Here is a 25,843-nt window from a genome sequence, read left to right as displayed (position 1 = left end):
CTGGCTCCTGGCTTCAGATCGGCATAGCTTTGGCCATTGTGGCAAATTGGGGAGTGAAACAACGGAAGGAATACCTTTATCTCTGTCTTTCCCTCTCACTGTCTTACTCTACCTCTCAAATAAATAAAATCTTTAAATCAAATAAAAAAGCCTTCAAACAGATAAAACAAATTCTTAGAAATAAACAGACCCTTGTTCCATCCACCCCTACTACAGTCAAAGTCCTCAAGATAGCTCCCTGGACCCACCACAACACAGACAGGCAGGTGGGCTGACACTGGAGTGCAGCTCAAATCCAGCAATACCGTACAAGCTGAGCCTCTGACACAGGAGGGTCAGCCCTAAAGAGACCAGCAGGGCCGGTGGCTGCAGAGAAACTCCGGAAGAGGACTGACTTACCCAGGGCCAAAGCTTGAGGGAACAGCTGCCCAATAAAATAAATGCAGCGATCCTTTAGTTTTTGTCTCTTTAGATTGGTTTTAAAATTTTAAGCAACTTTTGTATACAAATAGGTGATGAGGACAAGATCATAAAAAAATTACTGATCAAACGAAAAAGGTCACCCTTGGGGCAGGGGTTGCCCATCCACCTCAGCAGAGGGCCCAACTGGACCCTCAGCACCATGGACTATGCGCCTTGAGGGGTGGCTGACAGTAATGGAGGCCGTTCATGAGATGCTGCGCAGTGCTGGGGGTGGGATGCCCCCTAGCACCTGTGGGGGCCGTAATTAAGAAACGGCTGTTTTCCCCTGAAGTGCTCTAGAAACACAACGCAATTCCAACAGGTTTTACTGGTTGATTTTTGCAGGGAAGGGGTGGTTACAAATCAGCATGCTAATAATGAGCTCCTCCTTGGAAAGACAAAGGAATTAGGGACTGGTGCTGTGGCACAGCGGGTTAAAGCCACAGCCTGCAGCAATGGCAAACCATATAGGCATCAGTTTGAGTCCTGGCTGCTCCACTTCCGATCCAGCTCTCTGCTATGGCCTGGGAAAGCAGCAGAAGATGGCCCAAGTCCTTGGGGCCCTGCACCTGCGTGGGAGACCTGGAAGAAGCTCCTGGCTTCAGATCAGATAAGCTCTAGGCATTGCAGTCATTTGGGGAGTGAACCAGCAGAGGGAAGACCTCTCTCTCTGGCTCCACCTCTCTCTGTAACTCTCACTTTCAAATAAATAAAAATAAATCTTTGGTTAAATAAAATCAAAGGAATTCGAACAGCCTAAATAATCATGAGAAAGAAGAACACAACTGGAGGACTCACTATCCGACCTCAAGTCCCAGTCTCAGCTGTGAGACTACAGCCATCAGGCGAGGGTGGCGCTGGAGAAAGCACAGGTGCTGAGCTCCATAGGACACACACACACAAAGGGACACACGCGAACATCGTCAGCTCCTGTTTGATAAAGGCACACAGGAAAGCAATGTACACAGTATAGTCTTTTCAACAAATGGTCCTGCAGCAATTAGATACCCACATGCAAATAAAACAAAACCTCCATCCATTCCTGACCCCAAACAAAAAAATTAAGTCAGATGGATCACATAGCTAAATGTGAAACTCCTAAAAGAATAGGAGGCAACCTTTGTGGCTAAATTAGACAAAGATAACACTACCAAAAGTATAATTCATAGAAGCAAAGACTGATAAATTAAAGTCCATCCAAATTAAAACCTTCTGCTCCTTGAAAAACATAAGAGAAAGGAAACTGGGAGGAAGTATTCACACATCATACATCTAACAAAGAACTTTGTAATATATAAAGAACGTTAAGGAGTTCATAATTATTAGAAGAATGTACAAATCTTAACATATACCTCACCAAAGATGGCAAACAAGCTGGTGACAAGGAAATGCAAATTAGTACCACAATGAGATACCATTGCCCATCTACTAGAATGGCTACAATTTATAAACTGGTGCTAAGGCCTAGCCGATAAAGCTGCTGCAACCCCTGCATCCCATAAGGGTGTGGGTTCCAGTCACAGCTGCTCTACTTCCAATCCAGCTCCCTGTAATGTAATTGCCTGGGACAGCAGTGGAGGATGGCCCAAGTGCTTGAGCCCCTGCACCCACAAAAGAGACCCAGATGGAGTCGGGGCTCCTGGCTTCGGCCTGGCCCAGCTCCCACCTTTGCGGCCAATTCAAGAGTGAACCAAGGCTGGTGCTGCGACTCAATAGGCCAATCCTCCATCTTGTGGCGCCGGCACACCGAGTTCTAGTCCAAGTTGGGGCGCCGGATTCTCTCCCGGTTGCGCCTCTTCCAGGCCAGCTCTCTGCTGTGGCTTGGGAATGCAGTGGAGGATGGCCCAAGTGCTTGGGCCCTGCACCCCATGGGAGACCAGGAGAAGCACCTGGCTCCTGCCATCAGATCAGCGTGATGCACCGGCCGCAGTGCACCGGGAGCAGCAGCCATTGGAGGGTGAACCAACGGCAAAGGAAGACCTTTCTCTCTGTCTCTCTCTCACTGTCCACTCTGTAAAAAAAAAAAAAAAAAAAAAAAAAAAAAAAAAAAAAAAAAGAGTGAACCAGCAGATGGAAGATCTCTAACTCTGCCTGTCGAAATCATCAATCTTTAAAAAACAAACAAAAAACCTGACAATACTAATTGTATATACGGATGAAGAGCAAACAGAACTCCGACTTTTTTTTTTTTTATTAGAGTTAGTGAGAGAGAGAGAGACAGACGGACAGAAAGGTCTTCCTTCCGTTGGTTCACCCCCCAAATGGCTGCTATGGCCGGCACACTGCGCCAACCCGAGGCCAGGAGCCAGGTGCTTCCTCCTGGTCTCCCATGCGGGTGCAGGGCCCAAGCACTTGGGCCATCCTGCACTGCCTTCCCGGGCCACAGCAGAGAGCTGGACTGCAAGAGGAGCAACCGGGACTAGAACCCAGAGCCCACATGGGATGCCGGTGCCGCAGGCGGAAGATTAACCAAGTGAGCCACACAACCGCCCCCCCCCACCTTTTTATTAGACAGGCAAAGTCAGACAGTGAGAGAGAGAAAAAGGGAACTCAGACATTTTTGACAGGAATGCAAAAAGGCAGTTATATTGGAACACAGTCCATCAGTTTCTCATAAAGTTAAAACACAAGTAATTCCATCCTAGTTATTCTCTAAAATGAAATGAACTCGAGTCCATACAACTACCTGTAGGCAAAGATTATATGTTGTTCATCATCTCCCTAAACTGAAACAACTCAAGTGGCCTGTGAGTATAAACTGCTGTGTGTGCACACCACGGAATACTACTCTGCCACTGACCCTACGCAGCAACACAAAGCAGTATCCAATGTGTCGTCTTTGAAGAAGCCACAGTGAAAGGCCACTACTGCTCTGGGATTCTGCAGGCACCCATTTCTGTGACATTCTAGAAAAGAAAAACTAATAGCAGCAGAAAACAATCTTCTTTATAAAGCATTACAGGTAGAGAAAGATACAGCTACAAAGGAGCGTCATCATGGGAATATGGGGAAGTGAGGAAATGCTTCTGCATTTTGACTGTGGGGGTGATTTCACGATGCTATGCATTTTTCAAAATACAGAAGTCTACACAAAAAGGAATGAATTTTTCTGTAAATAAATTATACATCAATTAAAAAACAGGGGTGGGCTTTTGTCATAGCAGTGAATCCTCAGGCCGGGTCTGCATTCCACATGGGAGTGCTTAGGTTTCCGTCCACGTTCTGATGCCGATTCCAGCTTGCTGCTAATCAGTGCACACTCTAGGAGGCCTCTTGACCATGGCTTGAGTGACTGGGTCCCTGTCCTCAGTGTGGGGGACTCAGGGTGAGTTCCCAGCTCCAAGCTTTGGCCTGGCCCCGCCTTGGCTACTGTGGGCATCTGGGGTGCGAACAAAGGGATGGGAGAGCTCTGTCTCTCCTTGTGTCTCTACCTTTCAAATAGATAAGAGTGTGGTGGGTGTCCCAATATCGATACTATTTTCCACACTTTTCTGCATCTCCAATGTATTTTCTAATAAAAAGTTAAAATTTTTAAATTAATCTGAATTTTTAAAAAAGATTTACTTATCTATTTCAAATGCAGAGTTAGAGAGGGAGGGAGGCAGAGAGGGGGGCAGAGAGAGATCTTCCACCCACCAATTCACTCACTCCCCAAATGGTTGCAATGACCAGGGCTGGCCCAGGCTGAAGCCAAGAGCTTCATCTGGGTCTCCCACATGGGTGGCAGAGGCCCAAGCACTTGTGTCATCTTCTGTTGCTTTCCCAGGCACATTAGCAGGGAGCTAGATCTTAAGTGGAGCAGACGAGATTTGAACAGGTGCCCATATGGGGTCCTGACATCACAGGTGGTAGCTTACCTTGCTATACCACAATGCTGGCCCCAGCATCAATTTTTTTTTTTAAAACATCTTGTCCTCTGACGTGGCATAACTTATGTAGCATTTTTACTAAAAGTGTCTAACCTAAATATATTAATATAATTATAATTATTGAGGAATACTTTGCAAAGTGACTGCCCTTAGTCTTCAGAAATTTCAGTATCATCAAAGATAGACCAATGTCTTGCCTGAATGAACTCTACAAGGCCATGACAATTAAATGCAGTGTGTAGTTCTGGGTTCTTTGTCAGAAAAAACAAGCTACAGTAGACCTTATCAGGACAAAGGGAGTACAGACTGTGTATCAGGTAACAGACTTGCACCAACATTAAATGTCTCAAGTGTGATTATTACATTATAGTTCTATAAGAGGAAGGCTTTGTTCCTAGAAAAATCACTTAAGTGCTCTGAGTTCTAGACTCATTCTCAAATGGCTCAACCAAAAAAGAAAAAGTAATTTTTACATACACATATTTCTGAAGTGCAAACGCAGCAAAGCGTTACCAACCAGTTAGTGTGGGTGTAGTACACACAGGCGTTCATGATGCTGTTTTGTGTTTGAAAACTTTTCAAAGAGTAATTTAGGAAAGACGTTTAGAAAGCATTCTTAGGGGTGGGCGTTTGGGGCAGCAGTCAGGTCACGGCTTGGGACACTCAGAGTACCTGGTTCACATCAAGGCCACACAACCACCAATCCAGCTTCCTGCCAACGTGCCTACTGGTCAGGCAGCAGATGATGGCTCGAGCACTGTGCCGCTGTCACCCATGTGGGAGACCAGGACTGAGCTCTAGGCTCCCAGCTTTGGCCTGGCCCAGCCCTGGCTGCTGTGGGCATTCTGGAGTAAACCAGCAGATGGAAGAATTCTGCTGACCTGTTTTCCCAATGAAAATACATAAATAATTTTTTTAATGTTAAATGTTGAGGCTGCTAGAATGTTTCATTTAAAAAAATCTGATTCTAAAACCTGTAAAATGCAAGCCAGGCCCAGTTTTTGCAGACAGCAACACACACAGTTCTAGTTGCCAGTTCCTCCAGGAGCTTCCCAGGGAAGGCCGAGGACTACTGCTTTCTGCCACTGCTCCAAGGCCACGTGCCCAGCCATCAGGGTGCTACGGCCTCCCAGATTTCAAACTCAGAAGTGTGTGGCCCGGGCTGCTTTCCTCATATATGCTGTGTGTACTTATGTATTTGAAAAGCAGAGTGACAGAGAGAGATGGACAGCAGGAGCAAGGTGGGGGATGGGGAGAGAGCTCCTCCATCTGCTGGTTCACTCCCCAAATGCCCACAACAGCCAAGTCTGGGGAGGAGGGAAGGAACTCCACTCTGACCTCCTACACAGGGGCAGGGGTCAAAGTACTTGGGCCATCACACGCTGCCTTCCCATGTGAGCACACGGGAAGCTGGACCAGAAGCTGAGCGGTCAGATCTGAACAGGCACCCTGATGTGCGATGCAGACATCACACGCGGCACCTAACCAGCTGGGGCGTGTGAGCCCTCCTCACATTCCTGGCAGCCAACAGCTCTTCTCTGCCCTCCTTAGCCAGGAGAGGTCTCGTCCCCGCCAGATGTGGCAGAGTCTCCTGCAGGCCGGACTCTTCAGGAACAGCACAGCTGCCCTGCTACAGGGCTCCTGGTGATGCGGCTCTCCAGGTACAGCTCTCGCCTCTGTCTGCGTCACTCAGGGAGGCCGCTGTCTTCCGGGTCGCTGCTTCTCTTCTCTGCCGGGTTCCTGTCTCATGACCACCAAGAACCAGTTCGAGTCCCGCCTGTTCCACTTCTGATCCAGCTCCCTGGGAATGTGCCTCGGGGTCCCAGTGCTTGGTCCCCTGCCACCCACATGATAGGCCCGGATGGAGCTCCTGGTTCCTGGCTTCAGACTCTGCCAGATCTGGCTGTTGTGGCCATTTGAGGAATGAACCAGTGGATGGAAGACCTCCCTCTCTGTTGGTCTCTGTCATTCTGTTCTTCAAATAAGTAAATCTTTTTAAAAAGTCCTGGCAAACTCCAGATAAAATTCATCCTTTTGGGCAATTTTAAGTGTACAGTTCAGTAGCATTAAGTAGACCGGCACTGTTGTACAACCGCGAGCACCAGCCATCTCCAGAATTCCTCACCTTGCAAAACTGAATCTCTGCCCTGTACGCACAAACCCAACCTCTGGCAGCTGCCATTCAACTCACCCACAGAATCATACAGCACGTGGGCCTTTCTGCTTGGCTCACCTCACTTCATATGACATCCTCACGTGTAAGAGGACACCTCCAAACTAATGTGAAAGCTAAAGAATTTCCCATCCTACATGCACACCACCCTGAGGGTACCCCATCACCTGTTGATGGGCACAGGGTGGGAGGGGGCACCGTATCCATGGAAATGCCACATCAATCTGCATCAGGACAGCCGGAACCTGGACCTCACTGGGGCAAATACTCCTATAAGGGGCAGAAGATTTGCTCCAAGGGTGAGCCAGGTCGCAGTCATAAGTGGAGGCCGGGCAGAGCTGAGGGGAGACACAAGCAGGTTCCAGGGCCCAACACACACACGGGTTCCCAAGCAGGAGGGCACGAGCCCAGCACTTCTTGCCCAAGTCCTGCACCCACGGGCGTGCACGTGGCAGGATGGGTGAGAGCCCTTTCACAGGAAGGAATTGGGACTGACATATTTAGGACTGATGGAGAACATTGACTAGTGCAGAGGAGCCTCCCAGGGAGACCTGAAATCCCTTCAAAGTCTGAGAGCCGGGGCCGACCCCATGGCTCACTTGGTTCATCCTCTGCCTGGGGCGCCAGCGAACCATATGGGCGCCGGGTTCTAGTCCCAGTTGCTCCTCTTCTAGTCTAGCTCTCTGCTGTGGCCCGGGAGTGCAGTGGAGGATGGCCCAAGTGCTTGGGCCCTGCACCCGCATGGGAGACCAGGAGGAAGCGCCTGGCTCCTGGTTTCAGATCGGCACAGCGTGCCGCCCATGGCGGCCATTTGTGGGGTGAACCAAAGGAAGGAAGACCTTTCTGTCTGTCTCACTGTCTCTAACTCTGTCAAATAAATAAAACAGATTGAAAAGTCTGAGAGCCAGGCCTCCTTGCAAGGAGTCAGCGGCTTCGGGGGTGTGTGACGCTCTGGTCGGGTGAATCCACAGAACACAAATACCACCCATCCCCCTCCTTCGCAGCGCCCCTCCCCATCCCACACCCTGGCTCCGGTTTGTAAACTCCCTCCTCCAGCGCCTCCCCTCCGGCTTCCTCGGGAGCCCTCCGGGCACCTCAAGTCTCCAAGGTGGCGGCCCATGCCCGCCCCGGGGACCAGGACACCCGCATGAGGAGAGGGCGGCGGGGGGGGGGGGGGTCCCGGAAGCCGAGCCCCGAGGGCGGCGGGGGAAGGGCGGGAGCCAGGTCCAGGGTTCCCCGCGAGGGCCCTAACCTAGGGCGGACGTGGGCTGGGGTGTGCGGGGCACCGACACACCTGCCAACCTGCCCTAGTGAGTCAGGAACGCACACCTAGTGCGAGACAGCTCGCAGCAACCGCCCTCCGAGGTCGTCGGGAACAGCGCACGCGCCCCCTTCTGAAGCGACCCCCACCCGCACTCCAGCCTCCCGCCTGCACCGACCCGGGCCCGACCGTCCGTGCGCGGGCCGCTCGCTCACCTGCAGCACCAGGACCTGGAGCATCTTCGCCGCGCCTCTGGCCCGCTCGCCCTGGACGACGCGCCCGGCGGCGGGCGTGGCGGGCGTGGCGTGCGTGGCGAGCCGCGCGGCCCCTCCCGTCGCCCCGGGGGCGGCCCCTGCCATCGCGCCGGACGCCTCAGGCCTCTGCGGGGGCCGCGCCCACCAGCTCGACGGGGACTCCAGCTTCCTGCCCTGGACGCTCCCCCGCCTGCAGGCCGGCCGCCACGCCCCCCAGTGCCGCGCCTCGTCTTCCCACCCGACGCCGCCGCCGCGGGCGCGCTCTGGGCTCCTCGTGGGCTCCACCCCGCGCCCCCGGCCTCTCGTAATGGCGCCCGCCCCCGCGCCGGCCTCCAGGCGTCCAGAAGCCACGTGGGCGCCCACCGGCCCCGGACAACGGCCGGCCTTGCGCAGCGCCGCCGTGCGGCGGGGAGGGGCGTGGGGGCCCGCGGTCCTGGCGCGCGGCTCGCTTCCTGGGTCGCGGGGCGCCCGGGGGCTTGGGGACCTGGGCTGGCCTCCCCGCCGGGAGCGCGCGGGGCCTGCTGGGCTGTCCACCCCCAGCGTCCAGCGGGCCGCGCTCCCCAGGTCTCTGTGCGGGGCTTGCTTGTCTTAGCGGAAGTGTGCACGACCCCGTCCTCTGAGTGGGCCACCCAACACACCTTGAAAACAGGGCTGACCGGGGCATTCTCATTCTCTCAGGGGGCCATCCATCAATGACATTTAGCACAGCCAATCTATGCTAGCAACACTCTGCAATTCCTTCAAAGAAGGCAGCCCTTTGAGAAGTCTCTTGAACCTAACCAACAGTCCCTTCGTGGGTGATATTTGTGATTTTCAGTAATCCGAGTTTCCGGGGGTCTTTGAACAAGACTCCAGGATGTGAAGGTTAATTGCTGTGCTGCACAGATCTCATGTATTAGCGTCTGTAGGAAGTTCACTTTTCTTTTTCTTTTATGATATGTTGTGCATTTCACAACTTTAAGGTTAAATGAATTATACATTTATTTATTTTATTCTTAAAGATTTATTTATGTATTTGAAATGTGGGGTTACAGAGAGGCAGAGGCAGAGAGAGAGAGACAGAGACAGAGAGAGAGAGAGAGAGAGAGGTCTTCTATCTGCTGGTTCGCTCCCTAAATGGTCGCGCTGTGCTGATCTGAAGCCAGGAGCCAGGAGCTTCTTCTGGATCTCCCACACGGGTCCAGGGGCCCAGGGACTTCAACCATCTTCCACTGCTTTCCCAGGCCATAGCACAGAGCTGCATCGGAAGTGGAGCACCCGGGTCTTGAACCAGCGCCCACATGGGATGCCAGCACTGCAGGCAGTGGCTTTACCCACTATGCCACAGTGATGGCCCTTATTATTTTTATTTACTTATTTTGTTTTATTTTTTCATAGGCAGAGTTAGTGAGAGAGAGAGAGAGAGAGAGAGAGAGAAAGGTCTTCCTTTTTCCTTTGGTTCACCCCCACCCCAGGTGGCTGCGCGGCTGGCGCGCTGTGCTGATCCGAAGCCAGGAGCCAGGGCACAGGGCCCAAGGACCTGGGCCATCCTCCACTGCACTCCCGGGCCACAGCAGAGAGCTGGACTGGAAGAACAACTGGGACAGAATCCGGCGCCCCAACCAGGACTAGAACCCGGGGTGCCAGCACCGCAGGCAGAGGATTAGCCTAGTGAGCCATGGTGCTAGCCCCTAATATATATTTATTTATATACATTTTTTAAATGATTAGGGGCCAGCATTGTAGCACAGCAGGTTAAGCTGCTGCCAACACTGCATATCAGAGTGCCAGTTCCCCATTTCTGATCTAGCTCCAATAATGTGCCTGGGAAAGCAGCGGAAGATGGCCCAAATGACTCGGGCCCCTACCACTCACATGGGAGACCAGGCAGAGTTACAGGCTCCTGGCTTTGGCCTGGCCCAGTCTTGGCCATTGTAGCCATTTGGGGAGTGAACCAGCAAAGAGATCATCTCTCCCCTTCTCTTTATCACTCTGCTTTTCAAATAAATCTTTAAACAAATAAAGGGTTAACTAAATAAAAATAAGGTTGTGCCATTAGTTCAGAGATATAAAGGCAAGTATCATCATGATGAGAGAAAACAGTATTTATGAATTAAAAGGAACTTCCAGGGGAAAGCGCTGTGATATAATGAATTAAGTCACCACTTCCAATGCCAGCATCCCATATCGGTGCTGGTTCTAGCCTTGGCTGCTCCACTTCCGATCCAGCTCCCTGTTTATGTGCCTGGGAAGGCAGCAGAGGATGGCCCAAGTGCTTCGCCCCTGCAACTGCACGGGAGACCCAGATGAAGCCTGTGGCTCCTGGCTTTGGCCTGGCCCAGCTCCGGCCATTGCAGCTATCTGGGGAATGAACCAGTGGATGGAAGCTCTCTCTAACTTTCCTTTTCTCTCTCTGTAACTCTGCCTTTCAAATACATAGAATAAATTTTGTTTTCTTTTTTTTAATTTTTCCTTCCAGAGAGGAAAAATAACCGAAGTGAAAAACACTCTGGCTGCCATTTACAGCAGGTTAGGTGCTTTATAAGCAGAGCGCCAACTTGAAAACAGCAAATAGAACAAAGTAAAACAGAGGAAAAGAAAAAGATCGAGAAAAACTGAATCAGGCATCAATGTACTGTAAGACATTATGAAGTAGTCTAACACACGTGTGACTGGAATCCCGCACAATAGGGATAGGGAAAGAGATGAAATAGTTAAGGAAATAATAAAACGAGCAAATCAGTGTACACCATAATCAAGTTGTTAAACACAATCATTAAGAGAAAGTATTAAAAAGTCACATACACCAAAAAAATGCACATATATTAAGTACACAGAAGAAAAGATAGAATTGATAGCAGATTTCTCATTCAACATTTCATTAGCAAAAGGGGAGGGGGAGGGCCGCTGTGGCCAGCGGATTAAGCTGTTACTTGGGCTGACAGCAGGCCATATTAAGAGTGTCTGGTTCGCATCCTGGCTACTCTGCTTCCAGTCCAGGTTCCTGATAGTGCGCATCCTGGGAGGAAGCAGATGACTCAAGCACTTCAGGCCTGTGACCCATGGGAATATCCAGCTGGAGCTCCAGGCTCCTGGCTTCAGCCTGGCCTAGTCCTGGCCGCCCCAGCTGTCTGGGGCAATGAACCACCAAAAAAATGCTCAAAAAAAAAAAAAAAAAATGAACCACCAGCTGGAAGATCTTTATCTCTCTCAAAAAAACAAAAAAAAACAAAACAAAACAAAAAAACAACGGTAGGAGAGGACTTCAATAAGTTCATGGAAATTAGAATTTAAAGTGCAGGGGCCAGGGTGGTGCTACAGCAGGGTAAGCAGCCACTTGCAATGATGGCATCCCATAGTGGAGAGCCGGTTCGAGTCCCGGCTGCTCAGCTTCGGATCCAGCTCTCTGCTAATTCCATCCTAGTTATTCTCCCAAATGAAATGAACTCGAGTCCATACAACTACCTGTATGCAAAGATGATAGCAATGTTGTTCATCATCTCCCTAAACTGAAACAACTCAAGTGGCCTGTGAGTATAAACTGCTGTGTGTGCACACAACGGAATACTACTCTGCCACTGACCCTGTGCAGCAACACAAAGCAGTATCCAATGTGTCGTCCTTGAAGAAGCCACAGTGAAAGGCCACTACTGCTCTGGGATTCTGCAGGCACCCATTTCTGTGACATTCTAGAAAAGGAAAAACTAATAGCAGCAGAAAACAATCTTTTCTTTATAAAGCATTACAGGTAGAGAAAGATACAGCTACAAAGGAGCTTCATCATGGGAATATGGGGAAGTGAGGAAATGCTTCTGCATTTTGACTGTGGGGGTGATTTCACGATGCTATGCATTTTTCAAAATACAGAAGTCTACACAAAAAGGAATGAATTTTTCTGTAAATAAATTATACATCAATTAAAAAATAGGGGTGGGCTTTTGTCATAGCAGTGAATCCTCAGGCAGGGTCTGCGTTCCACATGGGAGTGCTTAGGTTTCCGTCCACGTTCTGATGCCGATTCCAGCTTGCTGCTAATCAGTGCACACTCTAGGAGGCCTCTTGACCATGGCTTGAGTGACTGGGTCCCTGTCCTCAGTGTGGGGGACTCAGGGTGAGCTCCCAGCTCCAAGCTTTGGCCTGGCCCCGCCTTGGCTACTGTGGGCATCTGGGGTGTGAACAAAGGGATGGGAGAGCTCTGTCTCTCCTTGTGTCTCTACCTTTCAAATAGATAAGAGTTTGGTGGGTGTCCCAATATCGATACTATTTTCCACACTTTTCTGCATCTCCAATGCATTTTCTAATAAAAAGTTAAAATTTTTAAATTAATCTGAATTTTTAAAAAAGATTTACTTATCTATTTCAAACGCAGAGTTAGAGAGGGAGGGAGGCAGAGAGGGGGACAGAGAGAGATCTTCTACCCACCAATTCACTCCCCAAATGGTTGCAATGACCAGGGCTGGACCAGGCTGAAGCCAAGAGCTTCATCTGGGTCTCCCACATGGGTGGCAGAGGCCCAAGCACTTGTGTCATCTTCTGTTGCTTTCCCAGGCACATTAGCAGGGAGCTAGATCTTAAGTGGAGCAGACGAGATTTGAACAGGTGCCCATATGGGGTCCTGACATCACAGGTGGTAGCTTACCTTGCTATACCACAATGCTGGCCCCAGCATCAATTTTTTTTTTTAAACATCTTGTCCTCTGACGTGGCATATCTTATGTAGCATTTTTACTAAAAATGTCTAACCTAAATATATTAATATAGTTATAATTATTGAGGAATATTTTGCAAAGTGACTGCCCTTATTCTTCAGAAATTTCAGTATCATCAAAGATAGACCAATGTACTGCCTGAATGAACTCTACAAGGCCATGACAATTAAATGCATGTGTAGTTCTCGGTTCTTTATCAGAAAAAACAAGCTACAGTAGACCTTATCAGGACAAAGGGAGTACAGACTGTGTATCAGGTAACAGAGTTGCACCAACATTAAATTTCTCAAGTGTGATGATTACATTACAGTTCTATAAGAGGAAGTCTTTGTTCCTAGAAAAATCACTTAAGTGCTCTGAGTTCTAGACTCATTCTCAAATGGCTCAACCAAAAAAGAAAAAGTAATTTTTACATACACATATTTCTGAAGTGCAAACGCAGCAAAGCGTTACCAACCAGTTAGTGGGGGTGTAGTACACACAGGCGTTCATGATGCTGTTTTGTGTTTGAAAACTTTTCAAAGAGTAATTTAGGAAAGACGTTTAGAAAGCATTCTTAGGGGTGGGCGTTTGGGGCAGCAGTCAGGTCACGGCTTGGGACACTCAGAGTGCCTGGTTCACATCAAGGCCACACAACCACCAATCCAGCTTCCTGCCAATGTGCCTACTGGTCAGGCAGCAGATGATGGCTTGAGCACTGTGCCGCTGTCACCCACGTGGGAGACCAGGACTGAGCTCTAGGCTCCCAGCTTTGGCCTGGCCCAGCTCTGGCTGCTGTGGGCATTCTGGAGTAAACCAGCAGATGGAAGAACTCTGCTGACCTGTTTTCCCAATGAAAATACATAAATTTTTTAATGTTAAATGTTGAGGCTGCTAGAATGTTTCATTTAAAAAAAAAATCTGCTTCTAAAGCCTGTAAAATGCAAGCCGGGCCCAGTTTTTGCAGACAGCAACACACACAGTTCTAGTTGCCAGTTCCTCCAGGAGCTTCCCAGGGAAGGCCGAGGACTACTGCTTTCTGCCACTGCTCCAAGGCCACGTGCCCAGCCATCAGGGTGCTACGGCCTCCCAGATTTCAAACACAGAAGTGTGTGGCCCGGGCTGCTTTCCTCATATATGCTGTGTGTACTTATGTATTTGAAAAGCAGAGTGACAGAGAGAGATGGACAGCAAGAGCAAGGTGGGGGATGGGGAGAGAGCTCTTCCATCTGCTGGTTCACTCCCCAAATGCCCACAACAGCCAAGTCTGGGAGGAGGGAAGGAACTCCACTCTGACCTCCTACACAGGGGCAGGGGTCAAAGTACTTGGGCCATCATACGCTGCCTTCCCATGTGAGCACACGGGAAGCTGGACCAGAAGCTGAGCGGTCAGATCTGAACAGGCACCCTGAGGTGCGATGCAGACATCACACGCGGCACCTAACCAGCTGGGGCGTGCGAGCCCTCCTCACGTTCCTGGCAGCCAACAGCTCTTCTCGGCCCTCCTTAGCCAGGAGAGGTCTCGGCCCCGCCAGATGTGGCAGAGTCTCCTGCAGGCCGGACTCTTCAGGAACAGCACAGCTGCCCTGCTACAGGGCTCCTGGTGATGCAGCTCTCCAGGTACAGCTCTCGCCTCTGTCTGCGTCACTCAGGGAGGCCGCTGTCTTCCGGGTCGCTGCTTCTCTTCTCTGCCGGGTTCCTGTCTCATGACCACCAAGAACCAGTTCGAGTCCCGCCTGTTCCACTTCTGATCCAGCTCCCTGGGAATGTGCCTCGGGGTCCCAGTGCTTGGACCCCTGCCACCCACATGATAGGCCCGGATGGAGTTCCTGGTTCCTGGCTTCAGACTCTGCCAGATCTGGCTGTTGCGGCCATTTGAGGAATGGACCAGTGGATGGAAGATCTCCCTCTCTGTTGGTCTCTGTCATTCTGTTATTCAAATAAGTAAATCTTTTTATTTTTATTTATTTATTTTTTATTTATTTATTTATTTATTTTATTTTATTTTTTTGACAGGCAGAGTGGACAGTGAGAGAGAGAGACAGAGAGAAAGGTCTTCCTTTGCCGTTGGTTCACCCTCCAATGGCTGCCGCGGCCAGCGCGCTGCGGCCGGCGCACCGCGCTGATCCGATGGCAGGAGCCAGGAGCCAGGTGCTTCTCCTGGTCTCCCTTGGGGTGCAGGGCCCAAGCACCTGGGCCATCCTCCACTGCACTCCCTGGCCACAGCAGAGGGCTGGCCTGGAAGAGGGGCAACCGGGACAGAATCAAGTAAATCTTTTTAAAAAGTCGTGGCAAACTCCAGATAAAATTCATCCTTTTGGGCAATTTTAAGTGTACAGTTCAGTAGCATTACATAGACTGGCACTGTTGTGCAACCGCGAGCACCAGCCATCTCCAGAATTCTTCACCTTGCAAAAGTGAATCTCTGCCCTGTACGCACAAACCCAACCTCTGGCAGCTGCCATTCAACTCGCCCACAGAATCATACAGCACGTGGGTCTTTCTGCTTGGGTCACCTCACTTCATATGACATCCTCACGTGTAAGAGGACACCTCAAAACTAAACAATGTGAAAGCTAAATAATTTCCCATCCTACATGCACACCACCCTGAGGGTACCCCATCACCTGTTGATGGGCACAGGGTGGGAGGGGGCACCGTATCCATGGAAATGCCACATCAATCTGGATCAGGACAGCCGGAACCTGGACCTCACTGGGGCAAATACTCCTATAAGGGACAGAAGATTTGCTCCAAGGGTGAGCCAGGTCGCAGTCATAAGTGGAGGCCGGGCAGAGCTGAGGGGAGACACAAGCAGGTTCCAGGGCCCAACACACACACGGGTTCCCAAGCAGGAGGGCACGAGCCCAGCACTTCTTGCCCAAGTCCTGCACCCACGGGCGTGCACGTGGCACGATGGGTGAGAGCCCTTTCACAGGAAGGAATTGGGACTGACATATTTAGGACTGATGGATAACATTGACTAGTGCAGAGGAGCCTCCCAGGGAGACCTGAAATCCCTTCAAAGTCTGAGAGCCGGGGCCGACGCCATGGCTCACTTGGTTCATCCTCTGCCTGGGGCGCCAGCGAACCATATGGGCGCCGGGTTCTAGTCCCAGTTGCTCCTCTTCTAGTCTAGCTCTCTGCTGTGGCCCGGGAGTACAGTGGAGGATGGCCCAAGTGCTTGGGCCCTGCACCCGCATGGGAGACCAGGAGGAAGCGCCTGGCTCCTGGTTTCTGATCGGCGCAGCACGCTGGCCGTGGCGGCCATTTGTGGGGTGAACAAAAGGAAGGAAGACCTTTCTGTCCGTCTGTCTGTGTCTCTCACTGTCTCTAACTCTGTCAAGTAAATAAAACAAATTGAAAAGTCTGAGAGCCAGGCCTCCTTGCAAGGAGTCAGCGGCTTCGGGGGTGTGTGACGCTCTGGTCGGGTGAATCCACAGAACACAGACACCACCCATCCCCCTCCTTCGCGGCGCCCCTCCCCATCCCACACCCTGGCTCCGGTTTGTAAACTCCCTCCTCCAGCGCCTCCCCTCAGTCTTCCTCGGGAGCCCTCCCTGCACCTCAAGTCTCCCAGGTGGCGGCCCATGCCCGCCCCGGGGACCAGGACACCCGCGTGAGGAGAGGGCGGCGTGGGGGGGGGCGGGGGGGGTCCCAGAAGCCGAGCCCTGAGGGCTGCGGGCGGCGGGGGAAGGGCGGGAGCCAGGTCCACGGCTCCCCGCGAGGGGCCCTAACCTAGGGCGGACGTGGGCTGGGGTGTGCGGGGCACCGACACACCTGCCAACGTGCCCGAGTCAGGCACGCACACCTAGTACGGGACAGCTCGCAGCAACCGCCCTCCGGGGTCGTCGGGAACAGCGCACGCGCCCCCTTCTGAAGCGACCCCCACCCGCACTCCAGCCTCCCGCCTGCACCGACCCGGGCCCGACCGTCCGTGCGCGGGCCGCTCGCTCACCTGCAGCACCAGGACCTGGAGCATCTTCGCCGCGCCTCTGGCCCGCTCGCCCTGGACGACGCGCCCGGCGGCGGGCGTGGCGGGCGTGGCGGGCGTGGCGAGCCGCGCGGCCCCTGCCGCCGCCCCGGGGGCGGCCCCTGCCTTCGCGCCGGACGCCTCAGGCCTCTGCGGGGGCCGCGCCCACCAGCTCGACGGGGACTCCAGCTTCCTGCCCTGGACGCGCCCCCGCCTGCAGGCCGGCCGCCACGCCCCCCAGTGCCGCGCCTCGTCTTCCCACCCGACGCCGCCGCCGCGGGCGCGCTCTGGGCTCCTCGTCGGCTCCACCCCGCGCCCCCGGCCTCTCGTAATGGCGCCCGCCCCCGCGCCGGCCTCCAGGCGTCCAGAAGCCACGTGGGCGCCCAACGGCCCCGGACAACGGCCGGCCTTGCGCAGCGCCGCCGTGCGGCGGGGAGGGGCGTGGGGTCCCGCGGTCCTGGCGCGCGGCTCGCTTCCTGGGCCGCGGGGCGCCCGGGGGCTTGGGGACCTGGGCTGGCCTCCCCGCCGGGAGCGCGCGGGGCCTGCTGGGCTGTCCACCCCCAGCGTCCAGCGGGCCGCGCTCCCCAGGTCTCTGTGCTGGGCTTGCTTGTCTTAGCGGAAGTGTGCACGACCCCGTCCTCTGAGTGGGCCGGGGTCTGCAGCTCCTGTGACTGAAGCAGCCACCAGAGTTCTCACTTGGAAGGCTCTGTCCCCGCACCCAGAAGAAGCTCCTGGCTTCTGATTGGCCCAGCTCTGGCCATCTGGGGAGTGAACCAGCTGATGGAAGACCTTTCTCTCTGTCTTTCCCTCTCTCTCTAACTAGCACTCAAATAAATAAATAATATTTTTTTAAAAAATGAAAGAAACCTCGACACCCCCCCCCCCCAAATCCTGGGGCAGGAAGCTTTTACAGCTGAATTCCTTAATATTTCAATGGGGGGTGGGGGTGGGCACAAGGTTTCTTAAGCTCTATGTGGAAATGTGTTAATTGATTGGGGCAACCAACAAAATAGTAGAAGACCAGATTAGAGAGAGCATGGGAATTGTTAGGTTCTGTGCTTGGGGGAGCAAGATGTTCAGGTAAGCCTCTAGTTTTAAAAAATAAGCTCGACTCTCTCGGTAACTGACTTTCAAGTAAACCTTTAAAAAAAGTAAAAATTCAAGGAAAAAAAAAAAGCTTGATTCTACAGGCCCCACAGGTGTGTGCTTGACGTCCCCCAGGAGGACCTTGGGAAAGGACAGGTGTGCGCCTGCGAGTCAGGCAGGAAGCTGCTGATGGGGAGCATGGTGTTCACCTGGTGCTGGGGGGGGGGGGGTGGCGAGGAAGCAGGCTACATACCTGGCAGGCCAACACGCCTGTCGACAGGTGAGACGTGGAAGGTCCCAGGCCTGAAAGGAGGTGGAGAACACGGGCAGGCGATGTGCCAGCGCGGTGGCTGGAGCCCCTGCGTGGGGTGTCCGTCTGCACTTGCATTCAGTTTCCTGCGATGTGCATGAGAAGCAGCAGGGGGAGGCCCAGGTGCTGGGTTCCTGCCACCCACGTGGGAGATGCAGCTGTATTTCCTGCTTTCAGCCCGACTCGGCCCTGCTACTGAGGGCACTTGGGGAATGAACCAGTGGATGAAAGATTCTCTCTCTCCCTCCCTGCCTCCCTCCCTCCCTCCTTCCTGCTCTCTCTCTCTCTCTCATTTTGCATATCAAATATATAAAATTTTTTTAATGAAGAATGCAAGGGACAACCTTTGTCTTTTTTTCTTTGATTAACTCATGCTGCAAAAGGTGATCCTGAAACATTGTCACAAACCTGCTTCCAGAAAGTGGAACTATTTGTACATCACAGTGGCCTTACCAAGCCCAGGGTCTTTGGCTCACTTGCAGATAGAAATTGACAAGGGGCCAATATGCAGCCCAGAAGGGTTTATGGGGCGCTCATGCTCCAACACAGGGACAGCACAGCAGGGTGAGCTTCCATCAACTTGCTGTCCTATGGGAGCCGAACAGGTGCTTTCATGGGGGTGGGAAGGCATGCCCGTTCCCCCAGTACACACGGCACTTCAATCTGGCTCAAACCCCTGGGCACAGGACAGCATTTGGCACCCAGCTAGGTGATCTGCACAGGCACCGCTGATTTGGCTTTCACTGTTTTTGCACACGACACACCACAGCAATGGTGCTTGATACCATCACCCCGGAAAGTTCACATGAGGCCATTTTGGGCATGCTTGAACGTTCAGGAGTCCCTACCAGGGCAGCAGGGGTCACTGCCGGTGAGGATCTGACACTCCTCGCTCCTGATTGGTTTGGAGCTAGAAATGGACACGTGTCCAGTTGTGAGGAGCTTGATATTTTTATAAATGAGTCCTGTTTCTCTCCTGTTGCACTGGGATGGATACTCAAAATGAGGCTGCAGCCACCCAGTCTCTTAAGACTGCAGAGTTTCAGAATCTGTACCTGTAACCTGCTCCCCCCTCCCCCAACTCTGATGCTAATGGGCAGATTTTTTGTTTGTTTTTTAAAAGACCTTGCACCATTGTTTTGGACATTTGGTGCAGCAGTTAAGACACAGCTTGGTATGCTGGTAGCCCCTATCAGAGTGCCTGGATTTGAGTCCTGGCTCCACTTTGAATTCCAGCTTCCTGCTGGCCTAGACCCTGGGAGGGAGTAAGTGACAGCCCAAATATTTGGATCCCTGTCACCCACACAGGAGACCCAAATTGAGTCTGGGGCTCCTGGCTTCAGCCTGGCCCAGCCCTGGCTGTTGCAGACATTTGGGGAATGGATCAGTGGCCAGGAGATCTCTGTCTCTCTGCCTTTCAAATAAACAAATGTAAATAAAAATTCTAAAACTTTACAACATAAAAAGGTAGAAAGAGAACAAGGTTGTGGAAAAAAGGAAGACGTAGTATGGTGCTGCCATATCGTCCCCATTGGGTGTCTGGGCCACTTTGGAGCAGAGTAGCTGGGGTTCAGGCTCTGTGGTCTGTAGGAACCCCCAGAAGAGCCCAGGGAAGAGTTGGCCACGTTAAGTGGAAAAAGAAAGCAATGACTGATTACGATGACTTTGCATTTTGGGTCTGGATTTGCCACTCCTTTCCTGATGCGAAGACACCTAAACCTTAAGAAAAACATTGGGGGCAGGCCCTTGGTGCAGTGGTAAAGCCGCTGGAGCCAGGTCCTATATAAGAATACCTGAGTTCAGGCCGGCATCCTGGCTCACTAGGCTATTCCTCCGCCTTGCGGTGCCGGCACACTGGGTTCTAGTCCCTGTCGGGGCACCGGATTCTGTCCCGGTTGCCCCTCTGCCAGGCCAGCTCTCTGCTGTGGCCAGGGAGTGCAGTGGAGGATGGCCCAGGTGCTTGGGCCCTGCACCCCATGGGAGACCAGGACAATTACCTGGCTCCTGCCATCTGATCAGCGTGGTACGCCAGCCGCAGCAGTCACTGGAGGGTGAACCAACGGCAAAGGAAGATCTCTCTCTCTCTCTCTCTCTCTCCACTCTGCCTGTCAAAAAAAAATTTTACTCTGAGATTTTTATAATAAATTTAACCCATTTTTTGTGGTTGTGGTTGGTGTGTTCTAATTTCAGTCACTCTCTTCTAAGGTTTTGGCTTACGTTTCATGGCTACTTTCAGTGCTCTCCCTTTTGCATGAGGAGTTACACTCTTGTTTCTGACTGATTTGTAACATCACACGCTGTCTTTAATTCTACCAGCTACTCTTGCACTGAAAAGCACTTGAACAGATATTTCTCTATTATCTCAGGTATTTACTCTGTCCTCTCATGTTTTTTCCTATTCTTTCTAGCACTACCCCTATATGTGAGAATATAGTCTGGAATAATTGAACAAAAACCACGTTATTTTTATCTTTAAAAGGTTGTTTTTAACAAAACAGGTTAAATTTTAATTTTTAACATTTGCAATGTCTTGTTTAAAAAAGATTTATTTATTTATTTGAGAGTCGGAGTTACACAGAGAAGAAGCAGAGGCAGGGAGAGAGAGGTCTTCCATCTGCTGGTTCGCTCCCCAGTTGGCCGCAACAGCCAGAGCTGTGCCAATCTGAAGCCAGGAGCCAAGAGCTTCTTACCAGTCTCCTGTCGCTGCCCCTCTTTGTGGAGGAACGACACAGGACCCTGCGCTGTTCTTTTGTCTGCTCGGCCCTCCCCGGGTTTGCTGCTGGTTCTTCCCAGGTTGGCTACCATCCCTTCCACCTCTGTGGAAGGGCAATTCCCCCTGCCACTTTCCCCACTTCCGCGGGGGAGCGGCACACCGCTGGCCGGCTCTCTCGGGGGCTGCACAGGTGTTCCTTCAGATAGATGTTCCTGGTGCATGTTGTCTCTCTCCTCCTTCATAGTCCTTTTCCGCCAATCCCAACTCTGCTACCCACACGCCGAGTACGCTGCTCTCCTCCAATCAGGAGCAGGTCCTACAGTTTATTGGTTGAACTGGAGGCAGCTGCGTAGAAGCTGTTTCTCCCTTCTCAGCGCCATATTGTGGGAGAGCAGATGCATAGAATAAGTCTTAATTCCAGTAACAGTCTAGTCCGAGTTGCTCCCCACAGTCTCCCATGCGGTACAGTTTCTCAAGGGCTTGGGCCATCTTCTGCTTTCCCAGGCCACAGCAGAGGTGCTGGTTCCAGTCCCGGCTGCTCCACTTCCAATCCAGCTCTCTGCATGTTTCCATGTGGGAAACCCAGAGGAAGCTCCTATCTCCTAGCTTCGGATTGGAATAGCTCACTCTGTTGCGGCCAGTTGGGGAGTAAACCAGCAGATGGAAGACCTCTCTCTCTTTCTCTCTCTCTCTCTCCTTATCTTTCTATATAACTCTTTCAAATAAATAAATAAATCTTTAAAAAAAAAAAAAAGAGAGGTGCTGGATTGGAACCAGTGCCCGTATGGGAGGCCGGCACTGCAGGCAGCGGGTTTACTCAATACGCCACAGTGCCAGCCCCTACAGTGTCTTTATCTAGAGCAATTATCCAGGCTGGCACCGCGGCTCACCAGGCTAATCCTCCACCTAGCGGTGCCGGCACACCGGGTTCTAGTCCCGGTCGGGGCACCGGATTCTGTCCCAGTTGCCCCTCTTCCAGGCCAGCTCTCTGCTGTGGCCCGGGAGTGCAGTGGAGGATGGCCCAAGTGCTTGGGCCCTGCACCCCACGGGAGACCAGGAGAAGCACCTGGCTCCTGCCATCGGATCAGCGTGGTGCGCCAGCCGCAGTGGCCATTGGAGAGTGAACCAACGGCAAAGGAAGACCTTTATCTCTCTCTCTCTCTTTCTCTCTCACTCTCACTGTCCACTCTGCCTGTCAAAGAAAAAAAAAAGAGTAATTTTGCAGACTCTCTCTCTCTCTCTCTTTCTCTATCTCTGCCTCTCTGTAACTACGCCTTTCAAATAAATAAATAAATAAATATTTAAAAAGGAAAACAAAAAAACCAATATGTGATAGTCACAGAAAGAATTCTCTGGATCATGGGCTCTGAAGATTCTCCTGCTCAAAATACTATAGATGAAAAAACAAACAAAAAAGAAATACTATAGGCTTCTAAAAATTAATCAGAATCAAATATTTTGAATGAGCAGTGCATGGTAGAAGTCCTGATAATAAGTGTCAAAGTCAATTAATTATAGGAAGTAAGTCTGGATAATTACTCTATTTTTTTTTCTTTGACAGGCAGAGTGGACAGTGAGAGAGAGAGAGAGAGAGGTCTTCCATCCACTGATTCACTCCCCAGATGGCCGCAACAGGCAGAACTGAGCCGATCTGAAGCAAGGAACCAGGAGCTTCTTCTGTGCCTTCCACACGGGTGCAGGGGCCCAAGGACTTGGGCCATCTTCTACTGCTTTCCCAGGCCATAGCAGAGAGCTAGATCATAAGAGGAGCAGCTGGGACTAGAACCGGTGCCCATATGGGACACCGGTCCCTAAGGCCAGGGCGTTAACCCACTGGGCCACTGCGCTGGCCCCAATAATTCCTTTTTAAACACAGTAAGCTGGGGCTGGTGCTGTGGCTCTGGCGTAGTGAGTTAAAGCCTCCTCCTGCAGTGCTGGCATCCCATATGGGAGCCAGCTTGAGTCCCAGCTGCTCCACTTCCCATCCAGCTCTCTGCTATGGCCTGGGAAGGCAGTAGAAGATAGCCCAAGTCCTTGGGCCCCTGCACCTGCGTGGGAGACCAGGAAGAAGCTCTGGCTCCTGGCTTCGGATCGGCACACCTGTGGCTATGGGGGCCAGTTGAGGAGTGAACCAGCAGATCGAAGACCTCTGTCTCTCTTTCTCTCTCTGCCTCTCCTCTCTGTGTGTAATTCTGACTTTCAAATAAATAAACGAATCTTAAAAAAAAAAAAAACAGTAAGCTTATTTCAGTGCAAAAATTTCGAAAGTCACATGACTTTTTCATAAAATGCAGCTTCCACTACGTTTTTGAAGGTCTTTTGTGAATGTGTAGATATTGCCTCACATTAATTTAAAAAAAAAAAAAGACTTATTTTATTTATTTGAAAGACAGAGTTAGAGAGATAGAGAAAGAGAGAGAGAGAAATGTCTTCCATCTGCTGATTCACTCCCCAAATGACCAAAATGGCCGGAGCTGTGCTGATTAGAAGCCAGAAGCCAAGAGCTTCTTCTGGGTCCCCCACGCAGGTGCAGAGGCCCAAGGACTTGGGCCATCTTCTACTGCTTTCCCAGGCCATGGCAGGGAGCTGGATTGGAAGCAGAACAGCCACACTTGGCCAGCATCCATATGGGATGCCAACACCACAGGCCTGGGCTTTAAACCCACTGAGCCACAAGCCAGCCCCTCACATTTTTAAAAGTGCAGGTTTTACATGTCACAATATGTCAAAATTAGGGTCCATGTTGTGGCTTAATGGGTAAAGCTGCTGCCTGCTGTGCCGGTATCCCATGTGGGCTCCAGTTCCAGTCCCGGCTGCTCCACTTCCCATCCAGCTCTCTGCTAATGGCCTGGGAAAGCAGTGGAAGATGACCCAAGTGCTTGGGCCCCTGCACCCAAATGGGAGACCCAGAGGAGGCCCAGCTGCCATTGCAGCCATTTGGGGAGTGAACCAACGGACTGAAATTCTTGCTCTCTCTCTCTCTCGCTCGCTCTCTCTCTCTCTCTGCCTCTCTGTGACTCTGCCTTCCAAGTGAATTCAAGATTAAGCACTTTTGTTTTGTTTTGGCTGGAGGCACTCTATCACCAACAATGACAGAATACGGTTTGCTGGGCATCAGAGCAGAAAAGACACACAATTATTTCGAGCCCAGGGAGAACCCTGTGCCAAACAGGATTCACATCCGGCAACTGCTTTAGGCAAAGAAGCACCCAGAGCTGAGTGCCAGCTGCCCGTTGTCCACCTGTCCTCGGGGCTGGGAGCTTTCTCAGCCTGTCCTGGGTTTTCTGACCTTGCCACTCTAGGGGAGGCCTGGCCAGGGATGACCCAATGTCCCCTACACTGTGCTCTCTTTGGAGTTTGGACTAGGGTTGGGGAGTTTGGAAAGAAAACCAAAGAAATCAGGTCCCTTCTTGTCACCTGGCATCCAGGTGCATGACAGCTGTGGCTGACCACGGGTTATCACCAGAGGACTGTCCACATCTGTCAGGGAGGGGCAGTAGCTCCCCCTGCTGGAGCGGAGTCAGCCATTGACTATTAGGGTCTCTCTCAGGAGTATTTGTCTCTTCTCCATCCGTCTGCTTATGCAGTTATCTGTTTGTATCAGGATGCACTCACATGTGGGGTTTTATTCATGGTTATAACCCGATATTAAGTTACTCCTCTTGCTGCTCACCGGGTTCCAGATAAGAGCACAAGCAGCTGTCTTGGGCTCGCTTCTGCTAGCGTTTCCATGGACACCCTCGTCTTGTTGGATCCAACACACTGTGCTCCTGCATCGGAGGCTGGGGGAGCTCTCTGGAGGGTCTAGGCAGAGCAGCACCGCCCCTTGGTGACCCGGCGTGTGGGCCTGTAGGGCTGCAGCCTCAGGGGCTGGAAGGGCTCGGGACAACTCAGTCTGGGGAGATGCCTCTCTCCCGATACCACCTGCTGGTGCTGATGGAGGCACAGGGCCCTTTAAACCGCCCAGGGGGTTCAAGGCTCAAGTTCAGAAAAAAAACTCCATTGCTGTGCTTACGCTGGTTTGCAGGTCATACTTGCTGCTTGTTATGTGAGTTTCCCAAGGCAATGAAAAGGTCGATCATCTTATCTCCTGCAACTTGGCTGCCATCAGACACCTAGAACAAGCCCCTATTCTACACCAAAAACTTCATATGGCAGAAAGCAACACAAAATCACTTTTCCCGGAGCTAACAATGAGCCAATGCAAACACCTAGTGCACTCTTGCAAGAATTGTGCCCCCTCGCCCCGTCAGCCCCACTGCTACAAGCAGGAGTGAACCCGCGAGGACTTGCTCCTAAGAAGCTCTGGCAAGTGGACTTCACCCACATTAACTCCTTGGGTCAACTTAAGTTTGTCCAAGTGGTGGGAGATACTTATTCAAAGGCTGTATTTGCAGCAGCCCAATCCGGAGAAAAGGCTAGAAATGTGATAAAGGCGGTTAAGTCAGCCCTGCTGGTCCTCGGTGTCCCCTGGAAAATAAAGACTGATAACGGGCCAGCGTATACACCACAGGAATTTAATCCCTTCCTGAGGTCCTGGAACATACAGTGTGACACAGGTATCCCATACCTGTGAGAGACATGTGGGGTCAAGCCAGGGATGCTGCAGCCACGGCCGCCCAGGTCTAGGGGAGAGCACAGAGGTGACACAGGCCCTCCAACCACGGCTGTTCCTATTGTGCTGATCTGTCCCAGAGGTCACGGGCACTCACAGCTGCTGCTCTCCCACCCTGACCCAGTTCCCACAGGGCACAGCTGAATCTCAGGCATTGCCTGCAGGGTCCTGAGCGGGTCTCTGCCTGGGGCTGGGGGCTGTGGAACCACCCATCTCCCCAGGAACATGGGGAAGCTTGCTGCCGCTGGGCACCGGGGTCACAAACTGGAGCAAACTCGTTTCCATGGAACAATTTAATACAGACTCAGCACCACCTGAGGGTGGCGGTGGGGGAGGGGGCGGGGAGGAGAGTACAGTGGCTCCTGGCACGGCTGTTGTCTTCCAGTGTCAGGGTGTCCTGGCCCCAGGAAGAGCCTGGGCGGTGGGGGCTCAACCAAGTGCATAGGATGCCGTGAAGACA

The 25,843-nt window shown here is 51.9% G+C and overlaps 1 long non-coding RNA gene across 1 annotated transcript; it reads right to left on the bottom strand.

The window, feature by feature from the left end:
• Positions 1 to 8,936: 8,936 nt before the first annotated feature.
• LOC149120866 (uncharacterized) lies at positions 8,937 to 16,732 on the bottom strand. The gene is made up of 2 exons (XR_016224941.1): positions 16,645 to 16,732; positions 8,937 to 9,256 (listed from the first exon to the last, which is right to left on the bottom strand). It is a non-coding gene; the product is annotated as an uncharacterized LOC149120866 (long non-coding RNA).
• Positions 16,733 to 25,843: the final 9,111 nt, after the last annotated feature.

The sequence above is a fragment of the Oryctolagus cuniculus genome, chromosome 18, assembly GCF_051225735.1.
Source record: "Oryctolagus cuniculus isolate XC-2025 breed Fujian yellow rabbit chromosome 18, ASM5122573v1, whole genome shotgun sequence".
Lineage (NCBI taxonomy): Eukaryota > Metazoa > Chordata > Mammalia > Lagomorpha > Leporidae > Oryctolagus > Oryctolagus cuniculus.
This window is presented reverse-complemented; position numbering and strand designations above follow the sequence as displayed.